Source organism: Antechinus flavipes, chromosome 5, assembly GCF_016432865.1.
Source record: "Antechinus flavipes isolate AdamAnt ecotype Samford, QLD, Australia chromosome 5, AdamAnt_v2, whole genome shotgun sequence".
Taxonomy (NCBI): domain Eukaryota; kingdom Metazoa; phylum Chordata; class Mammalia; order Dasyuromorphia; family Dasyuridae; genus Antechinus; species Antechinus flavipes.
The window spans coordinates 275121329-275137250 of record NC_067402.1 but is presented as its reverse complement, the minus strand read 5'-3'; the positions used below and the strand labels follow the sequence as shown (position 1 = coordinate 275137250).

Here is a 15922-nt window from a genome sequence, read left to right as displayed (position 1 = left end):
TAAACACACACACACACACAGAGAGAGAGAGAGAGAGAGAGAGAGAGAGAGAGAGAGAGAGAGAGAGAAGAGAGAGAGAATGGTGGAGAGAGAGACAAAAAAAGACAGAGAATAGGAGGGGGAGAAAAGAAAGAGAAGACAGAAACAGAGACAGAGAGACTGTGCTGGACTGAAGCCCATTTGAACCTTAGCCCAATTTGGTTTTGTAAACCAAATCCAAACAAAACCACATTTAGTTTGATTTTGACTCAATCACAAAACGAATTCTTGACCTTGTGACCGGACTTCTGGCCTTTTTTTTTTTTTTTTTTTTTCTGTCTTGAGTTTTATTATATGTGTGTATATATAAGTTTGACTTTTCAGACTTGGTACTTGGAACTGTTTGTTCTTGGAATACAAGAAAAGGATTCTACTTCTTAAAAGAGTTTTTTTTAAATAAACCCAGAAGTTGTGGAAGGTATGTTCTGTTTGTTGATTCTCTTCTGAGCCTGGGGAATCTATAAACTGGTGGGAGCTGGATTGGGAGAAATGGAAAGCTGTTTGAAGGAAAGGAAAAGTATAAGAGGAGAGAGTTCCAAATAACCAGAGACTCTGGGCTTTAAACAAAGAAGCTTTGTCAAATCCAACTAACCCAGCAAAAGCTCCCAGGTCCTTGGCCTTGGTGGGAGGAGGCACAAGGTAGCCTGACTACGTGGGAGGGTTGACTGTTGAAGGCCAACAAAGCCTTCTGTCTGTCAAAGCCCAATTTCCTAGTCCTTTGTTGATCTAATTGGCTTTTGTTGATTCTGGAACCTTGAATATCCAGATTTCAACCAGGTATTTTGGTTGTTAAAATGGTGAAAAAATAAATCCAGAAAAGATAGTCCAGGGAAAGGGAAGATTGCATAATTTGCTTCTGGTTTTAAATATTTACTTTGTTAATCCTTTAAGAAGCTTTTTTCTACCCCCTCACCCTACCCCCCCCAAAAAAAAATTATTCTGAGTACAATGTGTTCTATTATTATGTACATTTTCTTGAAATGGAAATTTAATTATATAATTTGATTCCTCTCGTGTTCTATGCACATGATGTTTTTTCTTTTTCTGTTTTCTGTGTATTTTGTATATAACTTTTAAATACACAAATATATTTTTAAAAAAGAAAAAAGAAACTTATTCCTTTTTCCTTTCTCTTTCTTTTTTTCTTTCTCCCTCCTTTTCTTCCTTCTCCTCTTTTCTTCTCTTCCTCCTCCTCTTCCTCCTTTTTTCTTCTTTTTCTTCTCTTCTCTGATTAAATTAAGAATAGAGGTTGAATTACATTGAAGTCTTCTTGATAGGAAAGCAGCTAAGTGGTATAGTGGATGGAGTCTGTAAAATAGAAATAATGTAATGCTGGAGAAACTGAGGCAGGAGAGAGATTAGAGAGTTTTTAATATTTTATTAATGGGAGAGTAAGATTGATTGGACAGGACTCTCGTCTCAAATTATCCAGTCAGACAGAGATAAGTATACTGGGACCAAGGAATCCATGTTGGTCCCAGGGCTGGAGGAGACTGTCATCCCAAAGAATCCAGCGTCCAGCATACAGCCGCCAGCCACTACCCTCCAGGAATGAATGGAGGAACCCCAACTTCTTAAATACATTTTCTCTAAACAAAGGAAGGGGTAAGAAGTGAGGGAAAACCTCTATCAGGATAGGAAGGCCATAAATCCTAGAAAACCCAGAGACAGGATGTCTGAATACAAAGATGTAAAGATATCAATGAGATATCTTGGAATATTTTAGAGGGATATTGTAAATCCTTGAGGACAGAAAAGAGTCAGGAGGCCTACTCTCTTGTTTATCCTGCTAATTTATAACCTTTGAACAAATAGTCCCCAGTCTTACTGGGTCAGAGGGGGATTTACAACTAAAGAGATTGAGACAGAACAGTTAAGGAAACTGAGACAAGGGAAACTGAGTCAGGACAGTTAAAGAGAACTGTGACATAACAATAATAATAGCACCTACCTTCACAGGATTGTTGTGAGGATCCGATTTTATTTGATGTAAATTGCTTAACACAGTGTCTGGCATATTAGACACTGTATAAATGTTAGCTATTATTATTATTAGCAGGTAAAAACTCTTTCAATTTGAATCAGGAAGGCCTAAGTTCAAATCCAACCTTAAACATCTCCTAGTTGGGTGATTGAATGTTTCCTCATCTATAAAAATGGGTATAATAAACTTAATAAATTACTAAAAATGAATTTTAAAATTAATAACATGAAATTATACCAATAAAATTGATATAACAGTATTTACCTCACTGGCTTGTTATAAGGATCAAACAAAATAGATTAAATATAGCAAATTTCAAACCTTAAAGTGTCGTATAAATGCTAGCCTTTATTACTGATATATTTTGAGAGAACCAAAAAAGGGCTTCTTAAACTTTTTCCACTCATGACTGAAAAATTTGTGTGCAACTCCAGATACATTAGTATATAAATAGGTATACAAATCAAACATTTACTGATAATAAATTATAATTTTGTGACACCCCCCTCTCCCCCCCTCTCCCCCCCCCCCCCCCCCCGCTCCCCCATACATTGTTATATGATCCCATATGGGGTCATGACCCATAGTTTAAAAAGCTTTGCTGTATAGCAATATATGACATCCTTGGAAGTATGGTGAAACCTATGGCCCTCTTCTCAGAATCATTTTCTTAAATACATAAAATAAAATAAAATAAAATGTGGTCTTACAAAAGAAACCAATTGGATTGAAATACAATTATCAGAATACTAAAAACAATAAGTTTATGGAATCCAGGCTATGAATCCCTAATTAGGGAGACAGTGCTGTTTGGTTGTAAAAAAAAAAAAAAATGCTAGATTTGAAACGAGGGGAACTGGTTTCAAATTTTGTCTCTTCTTATTAGCTGCGTAATTTTATTTTATTTTTTTGTTGTTCTTTTTTTTTTTTTAATTTAAATTTTATTTTATTTAATAATAACTTTGTATTGACAGAATCCAGGCCAGGGTAATTTTTTACAACATTATCCCTTGCACTCGCTTATGTTTTGTTTTTTCCCCTTCCTCCCTCTACCCCCCCCCCAAGATGGCAAGCAGTCCTATATACATTAGATATGTTAGCTGTGTAATTTTAAATAAATCTCTTTTCTGATTTTGGGATTTGGCTTCAAAGTTAGTCCCTTGTGGCTACTCCATCCATTCATTCCCTTGATTGATCCATACAATAACCTTTTGGGCTTGACTACATCCCTATCTCACATTTTGTAGGTGAGGAAAGTAAGGTTTAGGGAAATTAAGTGAGTTCAAATAGATCTTTAGTAAGTGAGTCAGGTACTATTCCCTTATCATTATGGTTTCTAGCCTTTTTTTTCCCTTATGAATGGTTTGTATGTTATTGATAATTCTTCCTTCAGTTATATGCCAACCCTGATTTCCAGAGAAAAATCCAGCTTGCTATAGGAAATGGATGCTTTTATGTGATAGCATATTGTCTGAATATTTCTTATAGGATTTTGCATTTCTGTTTTTGAGGACAACTAACTTAACTACATTTTTCTTTCTTGGTGTTCATTTTTTTCAGAATATGATATTAAAATTGTATTTACTATTTGAGTTATATAGCAGATCATCCTTCTCTACAAGACTTCATTTAACATGGAAAGTATTTGTTTTTCAAAAATTTGGAAAAGTCTTCTAATGCTCAACTTCTTAAACCCCATATGGGGTCTCATAACTGAATGTGGGTGTTGCAAAATTGTGATTTGTTATCAGAAAATGTTTGATTTATATACCTACTTTGGATGTCTATATACCCGGGGTCACTAGTGGAAAAAGCTAAGAAGCTCTAATCTAATGAATCCATCAAGATCAGATGCCTTTTAAATGGTGGATAATTATTAAGTTTTTTTCTACTTCTGCTTCATTCTCTATTTTTTCTTGGGTTAATCTTGGTTTGTTTTGCCTGAGGGTTTTTTGGAAGTAGTTATTCAATAATATTTGCTTTATTGAAACTGTTAGTTCACAAATATGATATTTAATTAGATATCTGTATATTATGTATTTGAAAATAATCTAATTTAAAAAAATCTATATTAAAGGTTATAGCTCCACTTTCATTCTTACATTCATTGATTTAAATACATTTTAAATCGAATTTTTCTCCATTTTTTATTAACTGGTCTTGATGAGGTATGGTTTGTGGCAGGAAAATGGGTTGGTCTCCTAGTTCTCCAGAATACCAACTTAGGGTTCGCAGTGAGAAACGCTACATAAAAGGCTATGATAGGAAAAGGCACTTTATTAAAGAGAGAGACACCAAGATGTTCTCTTAGTGGGCAAAGTCAAAGAATTGCCAAGAGACATTTTCTCAGGGCTTACTTTTATATAGAAACAAAACAATTGCATCCGAAAGGAGCATACTTGAGATAGGTGTGGGAAGAGTCTGTCCCAGGGAATGTAGGTTTTGCATCCAAAAGGTGCATAATGTGTGGAAGAGAGTCTTTCCCAGGGAATGTAGGTTTTGCATCCAAAAGGTGCATAATATGTGGGAAGAGAGTCTTTCCCAGGGAATATAGGTTTTGCATCCAAAAGGTGCATAATGTGTGGGAAGAGAGTCTTTCCCAGGGAATGTAGGTTTTGCATCCAAAAGGTGCATAATGTGTGGGAAGAGAGTTTTTCCCAGAGAATGTAGGTTTTGCATCCAAAAGGTGAATAATGTGTGGGAAGAATCTTTCCCAGGGAATGTAGATGCTTTTCTGGTCAAGGTTGTATTGTCCTCATCAGTCTAATAGTTTAGCAACGTTATTTTAGCAATGTTATTTTTAAAATAATCAATTATTGTTTTAGTTGATTCTATTTTTTGTGCTTTTGCTTCATTTTGCTTCCCCTCCTATTTGGTATTAGTATTTCCCTTTCCCACTTTCACTTGTCATTTTCTGAATTTGGAGTATTTTTAACAGTGCTTTGGGGGGATTTGAATTCCTTTTGCTTATTATTTATTCCTAATTTTATTGAACTGGAGCATTAAGAATGTGATCGAATTCTGTCTCTGCATTTACAAAGTGTATCTTTGTAATTGACAATATCATGGTTTGGGAATGATCATGTGCACTTTGGAAAAAAAGTATCTTCTCTTTTCCTGTGATTATATTCTTAATATATTGTACTCAATAAATTAAATAATCATATAAACAAAATAAAATTAAACACCAATTATATGTCAGGCAGTTAGCTAAGTGCTGGGGATACAAAGACACAGTCCCTTGAACTCAGAGAGTTCATAATGTAACTTAAAGTCTCATAGTCTAATTTCGGTCTTAAACAGGTTATTAAAAAGTATTTGTCCAGCCAGGTTCACTTCCAAAATTCAGCCTTGAGGATGGATAGAGTCACTCCTTTATTTGCAGGGCACTTCAGAGTTGAATCACCAGCTAGGTGCTTTTCATTGTTCCATCATTTTTGAGTTGTACTTGACCCTTCACGACCCCATTTTAGGTTTTCCTAGAAAAGATACTAGAATGGCTTGCCATTTCCTTCCAGAAAATTAAGTGATTTGCCCAAGGTCACATGGCTAGCAAGGCTACATTTGAATTCACCGAGAGCTGCACTTTATCCACTCCACCACTTGGCTGTCCCTTTACTAAATCCAACTGCCAACGAACTCCAGTAGGGTTCTAGTTCTTAATCCTTTCAAGTTTCTAAAGGCCCTTTTTGCACTAGAGAGGAATAAAGAGAAAAACAGGAAAGAAAAGGCAGCCCAATCCCTAATACATGTACTCATTGGCTGATCCTGTAGTGAGAAGCTCTAAAACTCAGCCCAGAGGGGATTCTGCAAACATGGAGCCTGAGATTCCATCCACTGGAGTAGGAGTGAACTTGATGGAACAATGTGATAGTTCTTTAAGTTTGAGCCACCTGCCCCCAGGGATAGAGGTGAAAGAAGGGAACACTCCCTTGGGAGGATGTTTTGGTACTGTGGGTCTTATTCTATCTTTTCAGTACATATCCCTGTGTAAAAGCTGATTGAAGGTAAATGGTAACATGATATCAAGGCAGTAATCACTAACTGATATTGGAAGGAAACACACTGGAATGGGCGCTTGAGCCAATAGAGTTAGAAAGATACCACCAATTCCTCCGAGGTTATCCCTTAAATGCTGGCAGGAAGATGTAGCCAGCCTTGCTCTAAGGACCGACCTGCTAGTTGGAAGAATAAGTCTAGAATTTATAGGAACTATGTGTTCATCTGCCAAAAAATGGAGTGATGAAGTTAGAGATTTGTGTGGGTAGAGAGCTGCCTCAAAGTCTGAAAGACCTGTGTTCTTGTCCTACTGTAATGCCGGAGAAACTGAGGCAGGAGAGAGATTAGAGAGTTTTAATATTTTATTAATGGGAGAGTAAGATTGACTGGACAAGCCTCTCATTTGGAATTATCCAAGTGCTGAATGGGAGAATCTCAAATCTTTAAGTACCTTTTTGGAGACAAAGAAGAGGAAAGGAGGGAAAGTTTCTATCAGGAAAGGGAGGCCATAAATCCTAAAAAAAAATCCAGAGATAGGATGTCTGAATACAAAGAAATAAAGATATCGTGGGGTATCTTGGAATATTTTAGAGGGATATTGTAAATCCTTGAGGACAGAAAAGAGTCAGGAGGCCTACTCTCTTGTTTATCTTGCTAATTTATAACCTGAGAGCAAATAATCCTTAGTTTTACTGGATCAGAGGGGGATTTACAAATAAAGGGATTGAGACAGAACAGTTAAGGAAATTGGGACAAGGCAAATTCGTACAGGGAAACTGAGTCAGGACAGTTAAAGAGAACTGTGGCATAACACTACTTCTGATCCAAATTGTCTGTGTGACAAGTCACAACCTTTTAATGTAACTGCAGATGTCTAAGAATTCTTTTTTGGTAGAGGTAGCTCCTTAGACCAGTGAAAAGATGGGAATGGACCCTTCAAATGGAGTGTCCATCAATTACATCATTCTTGACTTTATACTAATTTTCCCCACACCTGTTTGATGTGAGAATATCTATAAATTTTAAAATGCTCTATAATTATGAAATATTATTGCTATTGTTTGGGTGCTAACTAATCCTTTTATTTCCTAGCTCTCTTTAATCATCCTATCAACAGCATCCACCCTGGACATCCTTCTATTTGCCCTCCATTACCTCCCTTCCTAGAGGCCATGTTCCTTCCTGCCCTGGTAAAGTTAATCCACCAGGTTGCCCAAGGAAGAACGAACTGAGCCAGGTTAGAAACACAATTCCCAGTAGTGACTTCAGACTCTTGAGTGGACACTGAGCTTCCATCCAAGGAAGATTCAGTCTTAAAAAAAGAAAAAAAAATCATTGCCCTTTAATTTCACTGATCTTTCCCCCTGATGAAAAAACTCCCTCACTATCAATCACTCCCCTATGTTTCTTATCATCCCTTCTTGGAACATAAGTTCCCTGAGAACAAAAATTTTTGCACTTTTGTATTTATATTTATCCCAAGTGCCTAGAACTTAGTAAATGCTTAATAAATTTGTATTGACTAACTACTTGGCAAATAGTAGTCACTTAAATGGTTTTTCATTCATTCAGTGTAGTATCTTCTCAGGTTGCACGAGTCCTCCAGGCTAGTTTTAAGTTTCATCACTTGAGCCCATAAATCTGGCTTATGTTATTACATTCTACTTTGCTTACCTGTTGCCAAGGTACAAACAGAGTCTGACAAGAGAAGGCTTGTTCTTCTGGATTTCAGAATATCTGGGGCTCTCTGCCCTCCTCCCAGCGCCATGTATCTGTGGGACTCGGAAGAATCAAAATGGCCAAAAGGGCAAGGGAAAGAATTGAGATGAGGATTGACAGTGGATTGGGAAAAAGGCCTTCTTAAGATCTTGAGTACCTGGGAAAGGAGGAGAACTAAGGGTCTCCTAATAAAACAGACTCAGGTTCACTTTGTCCCAGTCTCAATTGAGAAAACTTGAGGAAAGCACTTTGAAAAGACAAATCATGGCAATGTGGGAGGCTGATACCAACTCCCTTTGCAAGCAAACTGTTTAGAAAATTAGCAGGTTGTTTTATTGAGGTCTTGAGAAAAGCAAAACAGAACTCACAATTGGGAAGGATTAAGGTTGTTTCCTTTGGCCTTAGGGCAGCAGGGGAATAATGGATGGCAAGCATAGAGGGATAGATTTAGGGTTCATGGGAGGGGCAAGTTTCCTAATAATTAGAGCTCCGGAGGGGTTGGGGTTTCACCTCACTGGAGGTCTTCAGAACCTGGATGACCATTTGTTGGGTATATTACAGTAGGGGATTCCTTTTATGTATGGTATGAGATCCTTTCCTATGATGGGATTGACAGCATCCAGTGAACAACCCTTGATTTGTGCCTTAGCAACCCACAGTCAGGACTAAGCAGAACTCCCAGTAAACATTGCTCCTCTTGATTCCTTCCAACAGCTTTACTCCCTGAGCTTCTCAAACAGCCAATCAATCAACAAGTGATTTTTTTTCTATTTAGACACTGTGCTGTCATTGGGGTCAAAATAAAGTTCCTGTCTTCAAGGAACAGATTTGGGGAAAAAACATAAAACAGAATGAGATTAGCTCTGATTTATCCTGCATATATCTTACTTGTACATAATTTTTTGCATGTTGTCTCTCCCATAAGCAGATGAATTCCCCAAGAACAGAAATTTTGTTTTTCTTTGTATCCCCATAAGTGCTGGCACTTAGTACAGTACCTGGCTTAATAAATGTTGGTTGATTCTTTTTGGCCTTTTCATATCCAGCATTCAGCAGAGTGCTTGGAACATACTAGACATTTAATAAATGCTAGTTGACTTTCCTGTGTATCGCTAGCTTTTAACACAGTGCCTGGAATATAATAGACATTTAATAAATGCTGTTTTATTATTATTTTTGCTTTTTTTTTGTATTCCCATTGCTTATTAGCACTGTGTCTAGCATATAGTAGGTGCTTAATAAATGCTCATTGATTTAGTTTTTTGGGAGGACCTTTCTTTATATCTCCAGTGCTTAGCACTGTGCTTGGCACATAGTTGGTGCCCAATAAATGTTAGTCGAGGAGTATGTGTGTGTGTGTGTTTTGCTAGATTTGAATTCAGGAAGACTCATCTTTCTGATTCTAAGCCCAAAGGTAGTATAAACATCAGAGAAAAGTTCCATCTTTAGCTAAATTTTTAAAGAAAAAACAAAACAAAACAAAACAAAACCCCCCAGGGATTCTGCAAGGTAAAAAGATAAAGAAGGAATGAAAGTTCTATAGTTTATAGTGTCAGATATCATTCCCTAATATTAAGGGAGGAATCTGGGTGACCATAAATAGCCACTTCCTGGAGATAGCTATTTTTATTGTCATTCATTATCACCCAGAACTATAAAGCTGCAGACAGTTTCAGTTATTTAGATGTTCTAGATCCCTTTAGGGTAAAGAGCAGAGACTGAGGAGGAGGTCATGGTAGGAAAAGTGAAAAAAAGATGTGTAATGGAGGAGTTTGGGATGGGGGAGGGGGACAAGTGGTTAAGGCAAAAAGGTAAGAAATGAAAGTTCTATAGTTTATAGTGTCAGACAATCATTTCCTAAAATTAAGGGAGGAATCTGGGTGACCATAAATAGCCACATCCTGGAGATAGCTATTTTTATTGCCATTCATTATCACCCAGGACTATAAAGCATCAGACCATTTCAATAATTTTTTTTTTGTTCTATATCCCTTTAGGGTATAGATCAGAGACTGAGGAGGAGGTGGTGGGAGGAAAAGTGAGAAAAGTTGTGGAATGGAGGAGTTTGGGATGGGGGGGTAGGGACAAGTGGAGCTGAGCTCCTGTCCCTCTGGTCACTGAGCTGTGAAACTGAACTGGGTGAAGAGAGATTAGAGAGACCTTGTCCTCCTGAATGCTGATAATTTCAGGAGTTCTGATCCCTCACTATGGATCCTTGAAATTCTGTGTAACTCCTGAGCATAAGAATAAATGCGTATTGTCAAGAATGGATGTGAGGGCAATATCAAAATTATCCCATGATCAATTCTGATGAACGTAACTGTTTCCAATAATGAGATGATTGAAATCAGTTCCAATGATCTTGTGATGGAGAGAGCCATCTACAGCCAGAGAGAGAGAGAGGACTGTGGGAGATAAATGTGGATCACAACATAGCATTCTCACTCTTTTTGTTGTTGTTTATTTGTATTTTGTTTTCTTACTCATTTACTTTCCTTTTTGATCTGATTTTTTTTGTGTGTTTGCAGCAAGAGAATTGTATAAATATTGACTTTAACATATATTTTAACACGTATAACATAGATTGGATTGCTTGCCATCTAGGGGAGGAGATGGGGGGAAGGAGGGGAAAACCTGAAACACAAGGCTATGCAAGGGGCAATGTTGAAAAATTATCCTTGCATATGTTTTGAAAATAAAAAACTTTAAAAATTTAAAAAAATATTACATCACACAAAAAAAGAATGGATGTGACTTACAGTGAGTTTCAGGACTGACTCCCAAATGAGTAATTCAGTGTTTATGAACTGTGATTTATGAACTGACATGATGAGAAAGAAAAATGATGAATGTTTGAAAAAGGCAACTGGGGTTAAGTGATTTGTTACACAGGTCACATAGCTAGCAAGTGTCTGAGAACTCAGATTTTTCTGACTTTAGGGCTGATACTCACTATATCACCTAGTTGTCCCACTAATATACTGTCAGAGAGAGGGGGGAGAGAGGGAGGGAGGAAGGAAGGAAGGAAGGAAGGAAGGAAGGAAGAAAAGAAGGAAGGAAGGAAAGAAGAAAGGAAGAAAGGAAGGAAGGAAGGAAGGAAAAGAAGGAAGGAAGAAAGGAAGAAAGAAAGAAAGAAGGAAGGAAGGAAGGAAAAGAAGGAAGGAAGGAAGGAAGAAAGGAAGTTATCTACAAAAATATAGCAGCTATATTCCTATAGCTAGGAATTAAAAATCAAAGAGATATCTATCAATCAGGAAATCACTAAACACACTGATTATAATGATATATTATTGTGCTATAAGAAATGACAAGCAGGATGATTTCAGAAAAATCTGAAAAGTCATATATGAATAATGCAAAGTGAAGAGAACCAGAATAATGTTATAAACAGTAACAATATTGTTTAATGAAGAATTGTGAATGATTTAGCTATTCTCTGCAATACAATGATCCAAAACAATCCTAAAAAACTAATAATGAATCATACTATGCACTTCCAGAGAAAGAACTGATATTGTTTGAATCCAGACTGAAGTATGAGATTTCTCACTTTCTTTCACTCTTTTTCTTTAATCAAGTCTTTCTTGTACAAAATAATTAATATGGAAAAGTTTTATATGATGTCATTTGTAAATAATCATGAACATAAACATGACCTGGGAGATCTTGTTTTTTTTTTTTTAACTTGTTGAGATTTAATAGGTAATTGAGAGATGCCAAGAGGATTAGTAAAATATCTGTGGAAAAACATTGAGTGAAACTAGAGTTCATATAATAGAAGCAATGCTAAGTTCATCTAATGTCCATGTCCAAAGCCACTGGCAACATGCTACTTTTTGTTTAGCAAAAAACAGTGGAACTTAGTGAGTTCCAAAGAAAGCATTCTGCATAAGGGAGCAAGCCCCCTACTACACAAATAAGCTATTGTTCCATTAGAGGACGAAAAATAGCTTCTTAGTGCTCAGGAGGAAAGACAACGTTTAGATCATTGCTACTTACCTGATCACAGGGAACTTGTCTGGATGGAAAAAAACAAATGATACAGAGAGGACTTGCCCTAGCCTGTGACATAGACTCTGGACTTCAGAGTCACAGAATCAATCAACAACCATTTATTAAGCAGTGCCAAGAAACCCCATGGACTGTTGGTTCACAGGGTCCTGAAGTTGGACAAGACTGAATATAAAAAGTACCAGGAAATGTGCTAAGTGCTAGCAGTATAAAAAAAGTAAAAAAAATTAAACCGAAAAGATGCTTGATCACAGGAGAGAAAACAAACAACTATGATTATATAATATATGTGTGTGTGTGTGTGTGTGTGTGTATAATCATATTATATTATATATATAGTAATTGGGAAGTAATTTAAGAAAGAACACACTGATACCCTCTGACCCAGCAGTGTTATTACCAGGCTTATATCCCAAAGAGATCATAAAGAAGGGAAAGAGACCTGTATGTGCAAGAATGTTTGTAGCAGCCCTATTTGTAGTGGCCAGAAACTGGAAAATGAATGGATGCCCATCAATTGGAGAATGGCTGGGTAAATTGTGGAATATTATTGTTCTGTAAGAAACGATCAACAGGATGATTTTAGAGAGGCCTGGAGAGACACATGAACTGATGCTGAGTGAAATGAGCAGAAATGAGCAGCGATCACTGTATACAACAACAGCAAGATTATAGGATGATCAATTCTGAAGGACTTGGCTCTCTTCAACAATGAGAGATTCCATTTGTTCCAATTGTTCAATGATGAAGAGAGCCATCTACACCCAGAGAAAGGACTGTGGGAACTGAGTGTGGACCACAACATAGCATTCTCATTCTTTCTGTCGCTTGCTTGCATTTTATTTTCCATCTCAGTTTTTTTTTCTTTCTAGATTCGATTTTTCTTGTGCAGCAAGATAACTATATAAATATGTATACAGATATGGGACTTAACATATATTTTAACATATTTAACATGTATTGGACTGCCTGCCATCAAGGGCGTGGGGGGAAGGAGGGGGAAATTTGGAACAGAAGGTTTTGCAAGGGTCAATGTTGAAAAAATTTCCCATGCATATGTTTTATAAATAAAAAGCTATAATAAAAAGAAGGAAAATAGAGTTATGTAAAAGTTAAAAAAAAAAAAAAAAGGAACGTACTGACCACTGATGGGATTAGGAAAGACATCTTGCAAAAAGTGGAACTTCAGGTAAGTCTTTAAGAAAGGCAGAAGGTGGAGAAGAAGGAGAATGTTCCATTGAAAAAATAAGGATTTGTGTGCTAGGAACAGCAAGAAGTATTTGATCTTTCAGACTCCCAACTGCCTGGCTTCTTAAACTATGGGTCACCGCCCTATCTGGATTCTCATAACTGAATGAAGCTATAATATATTATCAGTAAATGTTTGATGTGTATACCTATTTTATATACCTATATACCCAAGGTCATGAAAAAAAATTCTGCACTGAAAAGGGGTTGCAAATGGAAAAAGCTTAAGAAGCCTTGCCCTATTCACTGTCCCACTTATCAGTCTCAGTGTCCTAGTTTTATTCCAGGTAAAAAAGGTATGTAAAACCTGTGTCACAGGGTGGTTCTAAGTGGCAGACATTCATGGCTAAGAATCTGCTCATCTTTGAGTCTCTAGTTCAAAACAAGTCTCATGTACATTGAGACACTCATGATTTAGTTGTAGCTGGGTATCTGCATATGGGAAGAGGGGACCCTAACAGAAAATGGAAAGAAAAAAAGTCAAACCCTACAATGACATCTTGAGGTTAAGTTGGTCATTCATTGCTCTAGTGATGATCTGCTAGTTCTCTCTCATCCATTAACCGGAGGCCAATGAAATGGTTGATCTATAAATCGGTTTATGTGAAATTCAAACCTTAAGTAAACATCATATCTTGAAAACAACAAGATCCAGCTCAGAGTTCACATGTGTCATTTTCTTAATTCCACTGGTTAAAAGTACAGGAGGAAAAAAAATTTCCTAGAATAGTGCTACCCTCCTTTTCTGGGTACCTCCTATGACTCTTTAACTTTCTGTAGTGGGTACAAAACTACATCTGGGGGACCACATTCAGTTCCAAGGACCATATTTTCAAAGGATGCTGAAAACCTGGAGCTGGCCCAGAGAAGGCTAACCAGAGGGTCCTGAAGGCCATGCCATATGAGAATAATCAAAAAGAATTAGGAATTGATTTTTTTTTTTTTTTGGCTCGGAGAAGAAAACATGTCTTACTTAAGTCCCTTTATTTTCTCTTTCATAAAGGTTCCAAATGCCTTGTCTTTAGTTAGCTCTCACCATTTTCCAACTCTCTTTCTCTTTCTGGGTCCCTTAAATGCATGTGATCTTCTGTGTTGTTCCAGATCTTTGTGTAGCTTGGGTTCTCTCCATGTAACTATCTGGGCTTTCCTAAGGCCCATAGAACAAGCCCAAGAACCCATCCAGGAATGGGAACATCAACATTTCTAGGATGTCAGTTTGACAATGCCAGCCATAGTGATGAATCCTAGATGATCCTAGACAGCACCAGAACAAAAATGTGTCATTCTGTGTGGGACAAGAACCTCAGACAAGAGATTATCTTCCTTTTATTTTAATTTTTTCATTGATTAAAATTTATTTAATCTAAAACTACCATTAAAAATTATTAAACTTTTATTTTTTAAATTATCATTTTTTCTTTCTTCCTCTTACCTCCTAGTGGCAGAGCCAACACGGTTCAGGGAATCCATAATTCTTGGAACTTGCTATTCAAGGAAGGTGACATGACTTGCAAGTGAATTGGATTTGAGTGAGGCAGACCATGCAAAGTCCCACCTCACTTTCTCTCCCAGAGCCATATGGGTCAAGTGGCAAGATGTAAATCAGGAGATGCCCTGGATAAAATGGGAGGCCTTAGTCTTTTTAAGCGAAGGTCTTTCTCAGGTCTCAGTTTGTCTGAGGCAACACTCATTCAGTAATTAAGGCTAGGTGAGAAAAAATTTATTATTTAAAATTATTTAACCTTAGCTTCAGTTTCCTCCTCTGTAAAACGGAGATGATAATATCCTGGGGTTATTGTGAGGATTAAAGGAGATAATAACTATAAAATGCTTAGCATAGAGCATATATATTTAAATATTCATATTTATGTGATCTATGTTGATATTACATATAAATATTAGCTATTATTATGTTGCTATTGAAGACAAAAATTGTAATCTTTTTTCACTTTAAATAAAAAATGTCTGAGTTGCAGTTGTTAAAAAAAAAAAAAGAAAGAAAGGAGGCCGAAAAAAATGGCCTCTTTTACAGTTAAAAAAAAAAACAAACAAACAATCTGGAAGGGAAGACTCTGGGTTTCTGGTCAAAACAGAAACAACTGCTGTTTACATTTACTCTGAGCCATCAGAAATCAAAAAATGACCAGATGAGGTTTGGGCTGGGGCCTATTGTTGATCAATCAGTGAGTCACGATAATTTAGGTTTAAGACACTGTCCTTAAAAAAAGAAATCTAGCCTATATACATGATATCGTTTCAACAATCAAAATTTATATTTCTATAGGCAGAGTAGCCACAGATGAGGGTTTGATCCCTATGTAGAAAGAAGGATAGATGGGAGGGAGGGATGGTGGAAAGGAAGGAAGGAAAGAGACTCATTGCCCAATTGGAATCGGCTACTTGGGTACCCAATGGAGCAACTACTATTACTCACGGGATGTTGTTTCTCCTTGGTTCTTGAAGAAGTTCTTAACCCAGAGAAGCTGGAACTTGCCCTAGAACAAGGACAACGGAGTCAGCAGTTATACAAAGGTATCCTGTGATCTTCTTAACCTTATAATCACCTGCACTGTGGCCAGTAGTGTGAGGATGGAAATTATTTACTCTGAAAAATCAATATGCCATTTCAGTTCAATCATTTGTACATACTGTTAAATGATTTGCATACTAAAGGAGACAGTACATTCCAGTAATTCTGTAATGAAGTCATGGATTCAGACCAAAACAAAACAAAACAAAAAACAAATTTCCAAAACATTTTCCTTGTTAATAAGAGCAAATTAAAATTTTGAGTGAAGTGAATAATTTGAGTGAATAAGAGTGAAATCAAATTCTTCTTTTTCTCCTCCTCCTCCTTCTTCTTCTCTCTCTCTCTCTCTCTCTCTCTCTCTCTCTCTCTCTCTCTCTCTCTCTGTTTCTCTC

At 36.8% G+C, this 15922-nt stretch overlaps 1 long non-coding RNA gene across 1 annotated transcript; it reads right to left on the bottom strand.

Annotated features, from left to right (window-relative positions):
- Window positions 1-13593: 13593 nt before the first annotated feature.
- Window positions 13594-15568, bottom strand: LOC127537820 (uncharacterized). The gene is made up of 3 exons (XR_007947615.1): window positions 15435-15568; window positions 14433-14614; window positions 13594-14254 (listed from the first exon to the last, which is right to left on the bottom strand). It is a non-coding gene; the product is annotated as an uncharacterized LOC127537820 (long non-coding RNA).
- Window positions 15569-15922: the final 354 nt, after the last annotated feature.